This window comes from Gallinula chloropus, assembly GCF_964237585.1.
Source record: "Gallinula chloropus genome assembly, chromosome: 1".
Lineage (NCBI taxonomy): Eukaryota > Metazoa > Chordata > Aves > Gruiformes > Rallidae > Gallinula > Gallinula chloropus.
The window spans coordinates 4,477,183-4,493,787 of NC_140085.1; positions in this window are offsets into that span (position 1 = coordinate 4,477,183).

Below are 16,605 nucleotides of genomic sequence, written 5' to 3' on the forward strand. Positions count from 1 at the left end.
TCCCTGAAGCATGGTCATGACACCCTCACCTTCAATAAAAATTTGCCATGTGGGGTCCTGAAAGACCTGCAAACTTGCACCCTCACCTGTCCCACCAAAATGATGCACAACTGTTCAGTTTGGTCTCCTTTGTGAATACTTCTTTTGTTCATTTTTGGGTCCAGATTATTATTAAAAGCAAGTTGTCAGTTTGGCCTTCTTATTTTCCTAGCGAAAATAAGCTACTGTACCTTCCTGAATCACTCAATTTCTGCAACATTTGGGCCACTCAAACTCTAAAGGAATGCTTTAAAAATAATTAACCCCATTACACATATCCATAACTTGGAATGCTGACTTCTCTCTTGAAGTTTTAGCTGCCTTCTAACAAACACAGGCCAAACTTGAAGACACAACGCCTGTTTTTTTTGAACACTGCTCACAAAATGCTTTTGAAGACCTTTCCAGGGTAATGAGGGAAATAAAAATACCTTGAACTGAGGTGTAGCTACAGTATCTCCTTTCTTTTGGTCTCTTGTTCGTTAGCCCAGCAATTCCTGTATTTCTGTAAGATTTTGGCACTGGTTCACACTTTCCTGTTAGTTGGGTTTTGGTGCTTTTGAAAAAAAAAAAAAACACAGGTGGAGTTCACCTCAAAAACTTCATCATCTTGTCTCAGGATGGTCGTTAATGCACTGAACTTCCTGATGGTGACAACATCTGCACCTATTTTTTATATCTTCTTTCCCTTCAATAAAGAGTCCCAAGGATGGAGGGGAACGGGGGGATGATGACACACAACAGAGCCATAATGTGATATATTAGCATCCTTCCTTCTGCAGGTGCAGTTGCATGCCTATGGCTAATGTCATTCAACAACAGAGGCATTTAATGGTTTTATTTAATCTGGAAACTTGTTAAAGATATTTGGTCCCAGAGTCATGGAAATGTTGGGCTGGAAAAGAACATTTCACTCATCCCTCTGCCTCCTGGCAGACGATGTCTACATCATTCTTGACGTATCTGTCTACCCATCTGTCAGGAACGAAGCTTCTTGTCTGCCTGGTGTTACTACATACTCCTCAAAAACGTGGCTGAAATTGTCAGAGAGAAGCCTCAGGTTGTAACTGGAGTCCATACTGGACATCCACACCTCACTTCTATGTGACACGAAGGACTTTGGAGAGGCATTTCAGGAACTGAAGTTTGATCTAGGATTGCATTGTGTTTCTCTAGGGCTTGCACTGTTCATTTAGGAGAATTAGTGTTTCCCCCCTATTCCTCTGCAGCACTGGACATTTCCTATCAGGCTTAGCAGACAGGAACTGCAAAAAAGATGCCTGACTGCCAGACAACTTGATTTCAGGCATGAGCCCAGCCCTGGTGTGCAGCTCTCCAGTAGCTTCTCCTTGCCCTGCAGTCCTCCCAGTCAGTCTGCAGAGACTTGCTGTTCTGCTAAGCACCCAGCCCAGCTCACACTTCCCAATGAACATCATCAGGGGTATTTCAGATAATTCAGCCTTACCCACCCCCTTGTAGTTTCATATTTATTCTTAATCACCTTAAAAGCAGAAATGCTACTTTTACACAGTAACACACAGAAATGCTACTTTTCTGCCTTCATTCTCTGCTCCATCAGTCTTTACTTCCCTGGTTTAATCAAAATGACCCCAAATGAGTTATTTTTTTTATAATCACATCAATCTCAGGCTCCTTCTTCAGATGCCACACCTGTGGCCTCTCTTGCCAATACCATCATAACACCAACCTCTATGACTTTCCCACTCCCAATGCCCCTGGACTCCAGCCACCTCCTTAAATAAACTCTGATATGATTCCCTCTTCCTCGGTCAGGAGCTCAATTTTAAACTTTAAAAATTCTGTTTAAATAAGAAAGTTCTGACTCCAGCTAGGCTGGAAGCCCTCTTCCCACTTACAGTGTGGTGTCTGTATAGCATGAGAGCCTCAGGTGGGCTCCTGAGGGACTGTCCATCTCTGTCTCTTCATAATCTTTCCACTTTGCTGACCTCATACCAACTCTCTGAGAGGTCATTTGTCCACCATTTCTTTCTGTGCTTCTGCCCTTAGTTATGTCCCTGACTGAGGTGGACATAGGACATGCAGTCAGTGGAAGAATGTAATATGAAACACAGTAAAAATTCATTTTAGGTCAAAGAATCTGATTTTTGATTTGGTTTTCATTCCAGGTTGTGGGTTTTTTTAAATATCACCCCTGGATGCTTAAGGAAACTTTCATGAGTTCACCTTCAAACCATGTAAGGAGCTAAATTATGATCATGCAAAGATTATCTGCCCCAAACTCATATATTTTTCCCCACTAACTAGCTCTGGCTCAAGAGGTAGGACAGAGCCTCACTTCAACCAAACAAATGTTCCGTCCATCCCACACTGGCTATCTTGGTACTACTGTGGCTCATCATCCCCAGGTACTGTGAAGGGGTCACCTCAGCATCACTCTTCTTGCTCAGCTGAGCAACACAGGGTGCAAGGAAGATGTCTGTCCCTATTGCACATGCCATTGTTCAGAGAAAATCTCAGTTATGCACTCAGATACCCAGGTGCAATAGCAGAGGTAGTCCTGGTGCACTCAAAAAATCCCAAACAGAAACTAGCTCCCAAGCTGTGTCACCTCTGTGCAACACTATGAGTTACAGCCATAGCAGCATTTCCAAAATGCAACAGATGATAGTTTCTTTTAGATGAATGAGGTCCCTTTTACTACAATCAGAAAAGGATGGATTGAGCAAAAAAAAATCAAGTTGGTACTGTGCTCTAGAGATGACAAAGGTTATAATTGGTTACCACCCCCTCCTTATCACTCCCAAAAAGAAGAAGGTCCCTTTTTCTGAGGTGATATGACATAACTCTTGTCTAACGTAGAACTACAGAGCCAGAGGGGCTGTGGCAAGTGGGAGCTGTACCATGAAGAGGCATGTTGGTGGCCACAAGAACTTCAGCAAGCACAGATGGCATTCCTTGAAAGGACTGAATTCAGAGGCTCACATCATCACCATGCTCCAAAGATCATTCAGTTAACACTGCATCCTCCTTGTCCACCCTGCCACTGCCCTCTGCTCACTCCTCATCCACCAACATGACCACCCTCCATGTGATTAACAAGAGAAGTCTATGAGCATCTAGGTCTGTAGCTAGTGATGCTACTGGGGTCCTCTGCCCAAAAGGGACCACAGTCCCCAGGAACCACGCTATGATATCAGTACATCTGTTGATCCTGACACACCAGAGGTCCCCTTCCCTCCCCTCTTTGCCCAAACAAACCAGTATATGGCTGGAATTCCTCACACCTAACTTTAGAAATTCACTCTACTGCCTACTCTATACATCTGCATATGGACTATTCACCCCAGGCTCCTTTCATAAATGACAGAAAGAAGCAGACCTGCTGGGTTTTCAATTTCCATTATCTCCATGGTGCTGACTGAAATGGGTCAAATGCCTGCTGACCTCAATACCTCTTTCACCACACAGCCAACCGAGACCAGGCAGCTTGCTGAGGTGGAGGTGTCTGCCCGGCATTCAGACGTCTGAGACAAGAGGGGATGGTTCCCAGCTGTGGTGTCTCACCTGCCAGCAGTTAAGCAAATTGGAGCATCTCCCTTATGAGGAAAAGCTGAGTGAACTGGGGCTGTTCAGCCTTGAGAAAAGAAGCCTGAGAGGGGATATGATTAATTGTTATAAATACGTGAAGTGTGAGACACAGCGGGAAATGGGCAGCCTCTTCTCAGTGGTCTGTGGGGACAGGACAAGGGGCAATGGCTGCAAGTTGGAGCACAGGAAGTTCTGCACCAATATGTGAAAGAACTTTTTCACAGTGAGGGTGACAGAGCCCTGGGACAGGATGCCCAGGGGGGTGTGAAGTCTCCTTCTCTGGAGATATTCAAGAGCCATCTGGACACCAACCTGTGTGACCTGTCCCAGGGAACCTGCTTTGGCAGGGGGGGTTGGACTCAATGATCTCCTGAGGTCCCTTCCAACCCCTACAATTCTGTGATTCTGTGAAATTCGGAGCTCAGCTCACAGGTCTTTGTATGCAGCAAGACCCAAATGAGCTAACACATGTGTTGCAGGGAGAGACAAATAAGCTGAGGACACAATGATGGTTTTTGCCCAAGTGCAACAGACTCTGAACCAAAACTCACCGAAACCTTTATTTAACTTTCTGTGGGGTTTGCATCTGGTCTGCAAGTAAGGCAGAAGGACAATGTTAATAACCATGAACTGGAAAAACTGACACAAGCTGTATAACTGAATTTTCTAATGATGAGATGTGCTAAAAACACCATCTTTTCCCATTTCATCACAGAATATGTTACAGAGAACCACCTTGCCTTGGGGACAGGCAGACAAAAACCCCATTTTCCAAAGGCCTTCTCTATGTAATTTGCTCAAATGTTTTAATAGCAAGGCCTGTAGCTCCCCTGACAAATACCCTCCCCTTGTATGAGGGGGAGGAGGGGACAGGGGAGCTGAAAAAAGAAGCTGGAGGACACATGTTCTTCTACCACCTCACCAGTGTTACAAACTAAAACATAAATAGCAAGTTTTACTGCAAGGGTGGGAGGGGAAATCCTGGGTAAATTCAGCTCTCAACATGTGTTTCATTTGTCCTTCAAGACAAATAATGGTGACTCCCACATCAGCATTTGTCTCTCCAGTATCTGCAGATAAGTAGGGTACGACCTTGTCTAAATCCCATTCACAAAGCAGAACAAATCTCTGTAAGCCTCAGCTGCTCTTTCTGTTCCCAATGAACCAGACCCAAAATGCCTGTTCTTTTACTCAATTCTTCCCCCATTGTGGCCATCCCTGACTTGTACTGCTGATTTACACCCCAGGAGGAGCAGGCTCACCAGCACATAAAGACTCCACAGCAAAATCAAATGACCACATCAAAAACCTCCTCAGAAGGCTCGAATCCAAGTGAAAAGTTAATCACATGCAAATTTGGTTTTGAAACAAAACAGAAACTAAGGTTCTACAGAAATGCTCTTGCAGAAGTCTGGAGCAAGGTTCCTGGGGATTTATGATGCTAGATGACCCCAAAGCTTGGTGTCTTCATTAGTGATAGTCATCCTGTCACTGACTGCAGAGTTTCTAGGTATCCTTGTAGATTGTTACCTCCTATTTGAAAAACCATGGGATCATTTGAGGACCAGGCTGAATTGGTGCTTCACTTGTGCCAAGGTAAGGCTGCAACAAGCCTGCACGTTTCAGGATAGTTACATCAGCCTTACACGTGTGTTTTTGCAGATAAACCTGCTGCCATTAGCATTTATATATATATATACATTTTTATTATTATATTTTTCTAATTTAAAAATAAAATTATGGGCATTTTATTTAGGTTGCAGGTTAAATTTGGCCTCTTAGCCAGAGACATTTAGCTCCCAGTAAGGCTACTGCTGCTGCATGTTTTGTCCCAAAAGCAGGACTGGATCCAAAATGTTGAGTTACTGCATCGACAAGGACAGGGACAGACAAAGTAGAGAGGGAGAAATACACCTACCCAACCCCAGAAAAACCTTACTGTCGGTCCAAAGTTAGAAGTGCATTTGTTAGAGGGGTTCTTCTCCCACAAAACACCGGGATAACTTCCCAAAACAATGAGTCAGGCAAAGCCCTAAAGCTGGTCTGCTTTGAGAACACATCCTCTCTCACCCCTGCATCCCACAGATGAGCTACATTAAATCCATGCTCTCAGCAAACACATGCATTCATAGTGGTGCAACAGCCCTTCTGCTAGTTGGGAGGGACTGGATTTATTTGGGCTTCCAGAAAATGTGCAGTTCACTAGTATATGAGGGAGGAACTGCACTTTGCTCAGCAATGAAATATCCAGATGTGACAACAGAAGACGAATCTGTGTTTGACTTAGAGCGATTGTTTGGGTTATAAATTGTCTGCTGTACTGTTGCTGGATCTTTCAGCCACTTCTTACTTATCAAGGTAAAAACCAGACGAGTCCAGATGAGTCTATGCCCTCACAGGTGAAGTTTTAGGGCTGTGATTTAGTCCACTACACTTGGTCTAGACACAGCAGTGAGGAGCAGGCTCAGGCTGGTGACTATGGAAAGCCATTTCTTCTCACCTTCTCTGCTGAGGTACAAAACGTGCTGTGTGCAGCACACAGGGACAATTCATTAGGTTCATTACCCCTTTCTGGTTATATCCCTTACTGAGAGCAAGGGTCTTTCTATCCTGTGACCAGCACGTAGGCTGTAAGTGATGGAAGTCATGAAGTCATGAAGGTCCTACTAAACCCAAACTAGGCGTTTTGATGTTGTGAAGTCAATGCTGTTGGGGTCAGCAGTGCATGGACACACGTGCCAAGCACCAAGTGCATCGAGATACCTTCTCTAGTAGATCACAGAATCACAGAATGACTAGGTTGGAAAAGACCTTTAAGATCATTGAGTCCAACTGTACCTCTCCTCTACTAAACCATATCCCTAAGTACCTTGTCTAGCTATCTTCTAAATACATCCAGGGATGGTGACTCAACCCCCTCCCTGGGCAGCCTGTTCCACATCCTAACTCTTTCAGTGAAGAAGATGAGCAAAAGCACATCCATCTCATAGGCATCTCACTCTTCCTTGAAAGTTCTGCATCCAACCTGCCTACAGGGAACAGTCCCTGTCATACACCATCATGCAAAGCGTGCCTGCCACAGCACTGCTCTAACAGACCACAACCAGACTGGGACTGTGCTGACACCTACGTGCTCTTGTTGACTGCAGCACAGCACTCAGCCCTGTTATTTGATTAGAATAGCCACTGACTCTGGACATGCAATAAAGAACAGGACATGCTTGCTTTCAGAAGAATATCCACTGGCTCACACCATCTGTCAGGTGGAGCTGTGTCCCTTATCCAGCAGGAAAGAGTGGGAAGTAGGTCCCAAACCTTTGCTTAGCACCAAAGATATACCAGCAAGGAAAAGAAATATCACTGTGGGAATGTGACCAGGCATCGCTGCTTCAGTTTGGTTTGGACTGGGACTTGTTTTGGGCTACATAAGACAAATATTTGGGTTCACTAAGTCCACCTGGATCTCCTGAGACCTCAGCTTCCACTGCAAAAGTAGAGTGGCTCCATATCGCCCATAAGATGGGAGTTTGAGGAAAAGGCATGCTTACATTACTTCAGAGTCTGAGTGAGTCTACCCTGTTCTGGGTCTTCTTCCCATAAAGCAGCAACAGGCGTAGATAGAAAGATCTTAGATAGAGAGATCTTGGATATCACCTGGCAGGGGGTAATCAGCTCAATTCCATAAAATGTGCTAGTCCTAAACACAGGTGAATCTGTAGCTTAAACCTTCACACTTCCACAGTAGGAGGAACGTACTGGCTGCCCCCAGCCCCACACTCACCTCTCACCATATGCCTCTCTATCTTCTACCCACCTTCTTGTAACCAGCTCCTTCTCCTCCAGCCATCTGTCTACACGGGGTTTTTCCTGTCCCAGATTGCTGTGGTGATGAGTCTGAGGTCTACTCTGCCTCCTCCACTCTCTGATCCAGTTCTGCAGGCACGCTCACATCATCTCCCATGTTACCCCAAGTGCCTGGAACAACCTTTTCAAAGCTGTTTCAAAGGTCATTTTCCTGGCCTTTTGAATGGTAAACCCCTCCATGAGCAGCAGATCATAAGCTGCTGTTTTCTGCTGCCAGAGAGGATTCTGTCAGACATATCTGATACAAAACCACTTTTTCAACTAAAAAAAATAATTCTGAAGTTGGGGTTTTGCTCTGGGAAACTGAGGTGCAAAGTCTGACATGTTTTAATTCAGCCAACTATAATAAAGCCTCATGGAAACTATAGACAGGGTTCCCCCATCTCCTCATTCATGTCAACCAGGTTTATCCACAAAACAATATCTTCCATGAAGAATTTTGTTGGAGACACTGAAAATGGAGCCAACGTCTTTCTGCACCATATAAAGAGGTCACAGCAAATCTGGGAAGCTTCAGGAATCAACTGTGAATGGAAAAGCATGTACCACCTCTAACTAAATCACTATGGCACACAGTAACAACATTCCAAATCAAAACATTTTTGTTGTGGACCAAATTATTTCCACAAAAAGCTAAAAATACCTGATTTTTTTCTTGTGTTTTGGAAATAAAACCACTTTTATTTCTTCTGTCTTCTAAAATCATCAGAACCTGTAACCCTGAATCTTCCAGCTTAGACCCTACTCTTATAACACCTTACCTGGGAGCACGTCACTGTGCCCATGAAGAGCTACAGACTTGCAACACAAAAGGTTGCAAGATTTTCCCCTCCTATTTCCTTCTTTCACCATTTCTACTTCCATATGTACCACACTTTTGCTACCTTTGGTGTAACTCATTCCTATGTACTTTGTAAACTCCTTAGGTCCAATGGTTTGATGTGTTCATTTACCATCCCATCTTCAGCTCCTAGCCAGTGCAGCAGTAATTATAGAGACAGTCCTTCTACGGTTATGTTTGCTGATAATTATAATTACCATAAATGTAATTATATTTAAGTACAGAAATATTTTTACTGACACCTCTGAATTCCCTTCCATGGAAGATGCTCCAACCATCTCCTATAGGCACCTCTCTCTGATGTCACATCAAATTCTTTCCTTTAAGTTCATGCTCTAGCAACCCTGAATGAAAACTGTCTGAATTTTTCATCACTGTAGGTGCCTTGTCTATGCTAGGAGATTATTTCAATGCAGCAACACTTCAGTAAACATATTTCTCTTGAAAAAAAAAAGACACTTATTGTAATTGCTTCTTCTGCTTTTCTAGTTCGTAATTGTTGGGGAGAAGATGCAGGGTTTCTTTATTTTTATAAACTCAGGTACTCAGCAGGCATTATCAATGCAGTACAGAGAAAAAAGCTGGGCAGTGAGAGACACATTTTCTCCATGAATGCCAAGCAAATTAAAAGACATAACAATCCAGGCATATAATTGCTGAGAAGTAAGCCAGACCAAAACAAGTTGAATGTGTTGTGGAAATGGCCATTCAAAAAACCCAGAAAAAAACATTATGGGGAGCTCACACTCTGCAAATCTCAGGGCTGTTCATGCCTCAGATAAATATCAAGAAATTCACTTGAGAGATAACTGAACCCTACACATCCGCACCACACGCATGGCACGGTGGTGAGAGAGACAAGGCATGGTTAGGTGAAAGCAGCACCGCTTTCTTTTCATCTCAGCCTGTGTACACACATCCCATACATCCAAACTCCTTCCACTCAGCACTTCTGCCCAAAAGGACTGAACACAGGAAAGCATTCTTACACATAGGTGTAACTAATAATATCCCACAGTGGGATGATACGCTTCTGCCCCAGAGAGCTGCTCCAAAGCAGTGGGGTTGCTATAAGGTACAATACAAACCAGAGGGAGTATCTGTCGCTAGAGTAGCTGTGGGCAACATGAAAAGCTGCCTGGGTTCATTCCATACACATCATCAAAGTTAATAAGTGCTATCTTTGCTGCTAGATGTGATCTGGTTGCTGGTGACAAATTAAAGACCTCCAACAAGCCTGATATATCACAAAATTAACACAAACAAGCCACGATGCAAAAAAACCACTTTGCACTTGGCTACAGAGAAGGGGTTTGGGTTTATGCTGCCTTTGCCAATGTTTTCCTTCCAAGCCAGGCTGACAACCAGGAGTCAGATGCTCTGGTTAGTACGAAAGTGCCAGCAGAGACCACCAGAACGGAGTGGAAACAAACTGCCAGGGGAGCTCACAGGCTAACACAGGCTGCCTGCTGATGTTGATCCCAAACACACAAGCTGGTGAGCATCCCTGTGTGAGGACAGGCCGGCAGCACATGAGTAACCTTGCAAGGAAACTGTGCGTGCACACTTAATTTGTAGGTACCTGTGATTGCAGGATGAATGCTCTGGCTAGTCCTACAGATTTCACACATACAGGTTTTGGATGTTCATACTACTGTATTGACTTTCTCTTCCTTCCTTTTCTATTATGAGAATCACTTTTTAAAAGCATAGGCAAAGAATGGCACTCAGCTTACACAAGCCTCAGCTTCAGCACAATGGGAACCAACAGCAGCCTTCACAGTTGAGTGTGTTATCTTAGATCCACAAACATCTATGTGAAAAGTCAAGAGCAGCCTTCTTGACAAAGCCCTGGAAGATGGTTAGTACTTCACCTCCTTAGGCTTACCCAGACAATAAGAGAAGTAGTCAAAAAGTTGGCCACCAAAAGTTATACTCAGCACACCACCTCCTGCAGAACAAAGTGGGAGGATATGCAGAGACTAACCTGGAAAAGATCCCAAGAAGGAAAAATAAAACCTTGTCATGCTGGGAAACTAAGCAGCTGGGGCTGTCCTTCCTTCCATCCCTCCTTCCTTGTTTCTCCCCCTAAGCTTTTCCTCTGAGGCCGTCCACCTCTGACATGACGATAAGGCAGACAGCGCACCGGTGAGAAGCTCTGACAACTGAGTGACTTTCTTTCAAAGGAAGCACGCTTAAGGCAGAGAAAAAAAAGTTGTTAGCTCCACCCTGGCAGCGTAAGAAGCCTCTGCTCGTAGCCCTCCTTGGCATGAAAAAAATATTTAAAAAAAAAAAAAGGAAAAAGAAAAGTTTTACCCAGGGTAGCAGTGTGATTACAAAACCAGCCTGGGAACAGGGGTCTGCCCTGATGTGTGATGGAGGTTCAGGATGGGGATCTGAATCCTTGACAGGGCTTTGAAAAAAATCCCAAGTAGAAGTGGGGAGAAAGTCTAACTAAGCTCTGTGCTACCTACGCCAGTGTGGTGTCTTAAAGCAGAGAGTCTTTCGACTCCTGGGCCTCAGCACAGGCTTGGCATTACTTGTGTCATTCATCATGTGTCCTCATAGGGGTTGGCCAAAAAGTCATGGGAGAAAAAAAGAGGGGTTCAGCATGGCTCAGGGAGCTTTGGCAAGTGAAGGCTGGTGGATGTCAAACCCTCATATCCTGCCTGAACACCGAAAAGAGAGACAGAGGCGACAACCCAGAGCCTGCACTGGCATCCATGTTCAACCCTGATGTCAGACATTCAACCAACAGCAGCTTGACAGGTTTGTGAGCTCCCAGAAAGCAGCTGTCTTAGGAGGCCTTCTGATGTCTCCAGCTGAATGAAACCCTTCTCCACCACAACTAGGTGGGACAGGGACCTCCTCATTGGAGCAGGTGCTCCTTGCTGGTAACTTGGCTCGACTCCTAAAGCACATTCCCCAGAAACTCAAAAATGACTGGTGGCCTCAACTGGGACATGGAGTCAACTCTTCAATCAAAAAAAAAAAAAAAAGAAAAAAAGAAAAAAAGAAAAAAAAGAAGGCTAAAAAAAGAAATATGAAAAACACAGGTCCAGTACCTCAAAGGATTTGACTTCAAAAATGCAAGAAGCCAGAGCATTGCCCTATTCACCACACATAGTTCTGCTTCTCCCTTCCCCCGCCTTTTTTTTTTTAATAGCAAGTTCAGTGAAACTTTATCTCTTCCTGCCCTACTAACCCTACTAAATAATCTGCTATTAACATGACTCAATTGAGTGGCTTTCAGCTGCTGAAGTCATTTCTTTTGCTACTGTTGTTTCATCGGTTGAAATGAAAAAAAAGAGCCCGTAAGAACTTTCCACCCCTGCAAAGTATCACATTACTGGAGACTAGGGAAAAGTACAGCCAAAGAAGTTAGTTACTTGCACTGCAGTTACAATATAAAGGGTTCATTAAAAAAGGAGTCCATCACACCCAAGAGTTCAACTTCATTAGCACTCAATGTGCATGCAGGGAACGCAACCCAAGTCTCGAGACTCGGCAGCCAGGCTGGGGTTTTGAGTCCCCTCCTTCAAAAGGAAATGCAGTTCACAACACTACCCAGCAGAGAAGGGATGGAGAGACAGCTCGTTTCTCTTTACCGCTCAAACCTGCTCTCAAGCTTCTCACCATTCTGGTTTGTAGACTACTACATATTTGATCCTAAAACGATATGCCCACCTACTGAGATACAGCATCTCCTCTAAAACTAGACTTGTTGTCTTATTACATACTGCTGTAAGCAAGAAACACCTACAAAACATTATAGAAGCTACCAGGGGAAAGTATTTTCCCTCTATATTTTCCCCAGTTTGTTTACCACGTTGAATAACACTTTGGTTATAGTCAGTTTTCATCGCTTTTCTCATTTTCCCCTCTGTATTGCATGAAGACGCATGGGAGAAAACAACACTTTTTTAAAGGCAGGAAAATGTGACTACGAAACCACAAACACTCGTAAAAAGACATCAAGTGTAGAACCTGAAGGTAATTTAAACTGTAATTTAAGAAGAAAGGAAAAAAGAGAAGAGAAGGAAAAAGAAAAGGAGAAAAGAAAAGAAAAGAAAAGAAAAGAAAAGAAAAGAAAAGAAAAGAAAAGAAAAGAAAAGAAAAGAAAAGAAAAGAAAAGAAAAGAAAAGAAAAGAAAAGAAGAAAAGAGGAAAGAGAAAAGAAAAGGAGAAAAGTCTCTGGTAGCTGAAGCAGACTGTCCTGAGCAGCGCCCCAGGTCAAATGAAATGCCAGTACCACCAGAACGCCCCAAACTTTCTCGCTGTTGCTGCCCCGCTGGGCACCTCCTGCCTGCGCGCAGTTTGCGCCCACCGCTCTACACTGCGCGCCGCCTGCGCCCGGGGGATCTCACCAGCTCCCCACCAGCCCCCAGCACATCACCCCGCAGCCGGACGCCCTCCCCGGCCCTGTCCGCGCAACCTCCGCCTCCCTCCCTTCCGCTCCGCGCCGCAAGCGGTACCTGCTGCCCGGCTGCGCGGCTCGGCTCAGCCCGGTTCGGCTCGGCTCAGCCCGGTTCGGCTCGGCTCGGCTCAGCTCGGTTCGGCTCGGCTCAAGCTGGGCTTTGGCACTGCCTAAACACGCTTCAGCCCGGCTCGGCTTAGCTCCGCCCGGTACAGCCCGGCTCGGCTCAGCCCGGCGCAGCGCTGCCCGCCGCAGCCGCCCCCGCCCCGCCGCCGCGGCCCGCGGGGGAAGCGCACGCCGGGTCGCCCTCCGTCGCCGTCGGGGCTGCCCTGGCCGCCTCTTCCTCCTCCTCCTCCTCCTCCTTCTCCTCCTCCCCGGCACCACCCCGCTCCGCGCCCCGCCGCGCCCCCCCTCTCCGCCCGCGGGCCCCCACGGCCTTCTGCCGTGTTTGCACCCCCCTCCCCCCCTCAAAAAACAAAGGGCCCGATCCCCAGGGGCTTGGGCTTGGTGCTGGCTGGGAGGTGGGCATCGTCCCTGGGAGGGACCCTGCTTTGGGGCTGGTTGCACATAACCCACTGTTGCAGGCAGGGCTGCAAAGGGATGCTCACCAAAAGAAGAGTGAAGCCATTAGGACAACTGGATTTATTTTCCAGGCTGTGCAGAGTTTTTGTTGTGGCAGGCAGGAGAGGTGAGGGGTGCAAAGGAGAAGCCAACAGGGAAGGTTTTCCTCCTTCGTCTATCCCACAGTGTTACATTCCTGGCCACGGGTATTTTAAAGCATCTCTCTCCCGGTCAGGCACAAGCTCAGACCAAGTTGTTGTATGAAGGGGGATGGGTGGTACCTGTTTGGAGCACCCCTTTCAGGGCTTGAGGGTATTAGAGGTGGGCTTTGCCCAGAACATCCCCTGGGAGACCTCAGCTCCACCTGTCCCTTGGCTTACTCTTCTGCTGTAAGGTTGTGGACAGGTGGATCTGGAGAGGGAAATTGGTCTGGGAATCTGGGAGAGGAGCAACGAGTAGGAAAGGAAACCCCAGAAATCTGGGGGAACGAGGGGGTTCTGGAGAATCCCTTGCAGAACCTTCACCTCCGGCAAGAGCACAACAGCCCTGTGAGACTAGTGGGCTCTGCTGCCCCTCACGGGCAAACAAATATGATTACAGCTATAGCAAGGAGACCTACAGATGTCCTTCACACCCCTGATGTACCCATAGAAGACATGAAGCCATGTTCCTGTGCCTTCTGTGGATCCCAGTGCTCTGCTGAAGAGTCTCAAATGGTGCTTCCCTAAAACATCAGTGCACCATCAGAGGTGCAGAGCAAGCTACCTGCCGGACCTGTAAAAGAGCTGTTTGGTTTGAGATCATCCAAATGAGGTGTTTTGAAGCGTTAGGACCTGCAAGTGTTCCCTTTGAGCAGGATGCAAGGATTCTTTGAATGCCACTGTGATTATTTTGCCCTCGCTGCTGTAAAGTTTGCATTAAAATAAAGGAGAGAGGCAAGGCAAAGGGAAAGGCTGCTGGGACTTAGGAAATCAGGGGAAAGGAACTGCTTTCCAAGAATGGTTCTCACCTAATTTCTGGAACAATTCGAGCTGAGTACACCTATTCCTGTTAGCAGCAGGAGAGAAAAAGACGTTTTCTGGAGGCTGATGATTTTGAATTTAATTGCTCATACACCATTAACTCACAGATCCCTCCTTCCTGTCTGCACCAGAGTGCGTTACACCGGGGAGGCACGGGGTGTGGTGTTGCTAGTGCAAGCATGCAGAAGACGTTCTTCCACCCCCCAAGTGAAAGGTGAGCTGTAGATAATTAAAATCTCACCTATTCTCATCCCAGAGCCTAAGCTTTCAGCTCCACTGGTCACTGATGCTGTTGGTACAATTTGCACAGGAATGTGATGGTTGGAGGATCATCGTATCCACCTGCACTCAGGCTGAATGAGTGCCCTGAAATATGGGCATCACAGTGATGTACACCCAGCTGCCATATGGCACTATGGTCTGTCTGACCATGTTCCCTGACCCCACCAATATTTCCCCCAGGTATACACCAGATCCCACCTGGGGGATAGAGAAAGAGGCCAGTTAGATGAAGATCACTTTGCCTGTAGGAAATGTTGCAGCTCTGCAAATATTTAGGCTTAGGATAAGTTTCTGTATATCACACACAAAACAGTGCATTAGGATGTTTAGCTCCAACGTTTGGGCAGAAAAGGGCTTCAGCCTGCATCCTCTCTCAGCAAAACATTTGCCTGTGCAACACAAGGTCTCAGAGCAGGAAATATCTTTGGCAGGGCATCTTCCAGACCCTGCTCCAGGGAAAAATCTCCAGGAGCCCTTTCTAAGGGAAAATTCACCCACCTTGCCCATCCAAACCTCTAGCGACAGCTCCATACCTGTCCACTGCAGTCTGTTCAAAGCTGTCCTTCACTGGAGAAAAGCATTTCTTTAATCTATAACCTCAACTCACCCCTTGCTGTGATTTAAGCCCACTTCTTTTATCGAATCATAGAACCACAGAATGGTTTGGGTTGGAGGGGGTATTTAAAGGTCATCTAATCCAACCCGCTGTGATAAGCAGGAACGTTTTCCACCAGATCCTATCCACCATGGACATGGAGAATGGATTTCCCCCTTCTTTTTCACAGCAGCTCTTTGCATATTTAAAACCAGCAGCGCTGTAGTCTGCGAGGCAGCTGCCATATTAATTACCCAACTGACACAGACCTTCCACTGAAACACCCATCAACTGCTGTATATTATTATTGTCATCTAACTTGACTCGTAGAACTAATCAGTCATTGCCTTCTACAACAGGCAAGACCACTTCTGTGGGTGTAGGTATTTGGAAACCAAAAGCCCTTAATGCTGCATCTTTCTGGTGGAAAATATCACCACAAGCCATCGTGTTTTCTTTCCTGTATTTGAAAACCACCCACATTTTCAGTAAGAAAAAAAAAAATCATCAAACTGATTGAACGTTTTGCCTGGGCAATGGGCCTTTCTGAAGAGTTTCATTCTCAAAATATTTGGTCTCTGTTGTTTGGGTTTTTTTTAAGGATGATTATTTGCAGTTTATTGTTGAGGGAGGTGCGGGGGGAAAATAACAAGGGAACATGTGTAGTAACTGCTGTGAAAGAAGGTAAAATATTCCTCTTTGCTTTGAATTAATTGAAACTCAGTGAGTCACCGTGCTTGAAAAATAAAGAAAATATAGCAGGTAATTTTCAATGTTAAAATAACACTAAAACTGGGCTTTTTCTTTTCTTTCTTCCTCACTAAAGGTTTCCACTTCTGCTCAAAGTGTGGACTGCACGTTAACACGCAGCTTACCTTTCGGTCTCTTCTAGCTGTCAGAAAATCTGCTTAGAAAGGACCAGAGAGATCACTTCATCCCTTCTACTATATGGTGAGTCCGATGCTCCCCAAACCACCCTTTCCCAAGAGAGGTCTGTCCATCCAGCTGTCACACACTTGGGAGCTCCTCGGCCTCCGCACAAGAGGACAGGAAATGCAGTGAGCAAATCAAACCAACTTGCAAAATACTGTGAGACAGTGAGTATCTCCCAGGCTTCACCAGAAAAGGTTGAGTAATTATCGGACAAACTTTCTACAAGGTCCAGTCTGATTGTAGTTCTTTGGAACTCCTCGACTGCTGATCTGTATTGTCCCTGGCAAGGTACAAAGAGTTATGAATCAATTGTGATGCTGGTCTTATCACTGCTGTTGCTGCAGTACCTTCCAAGAGTTCACAGATTCACAGAATTGTAGGGGTTGGAAGGGACCTCCGGAGATCATTGAGTCCAACTCCCCTGCCAAAGCGGGTTCCCTAGGGCAGATTGCACAGGTAGGCACCCAGATGGGACTTGAATA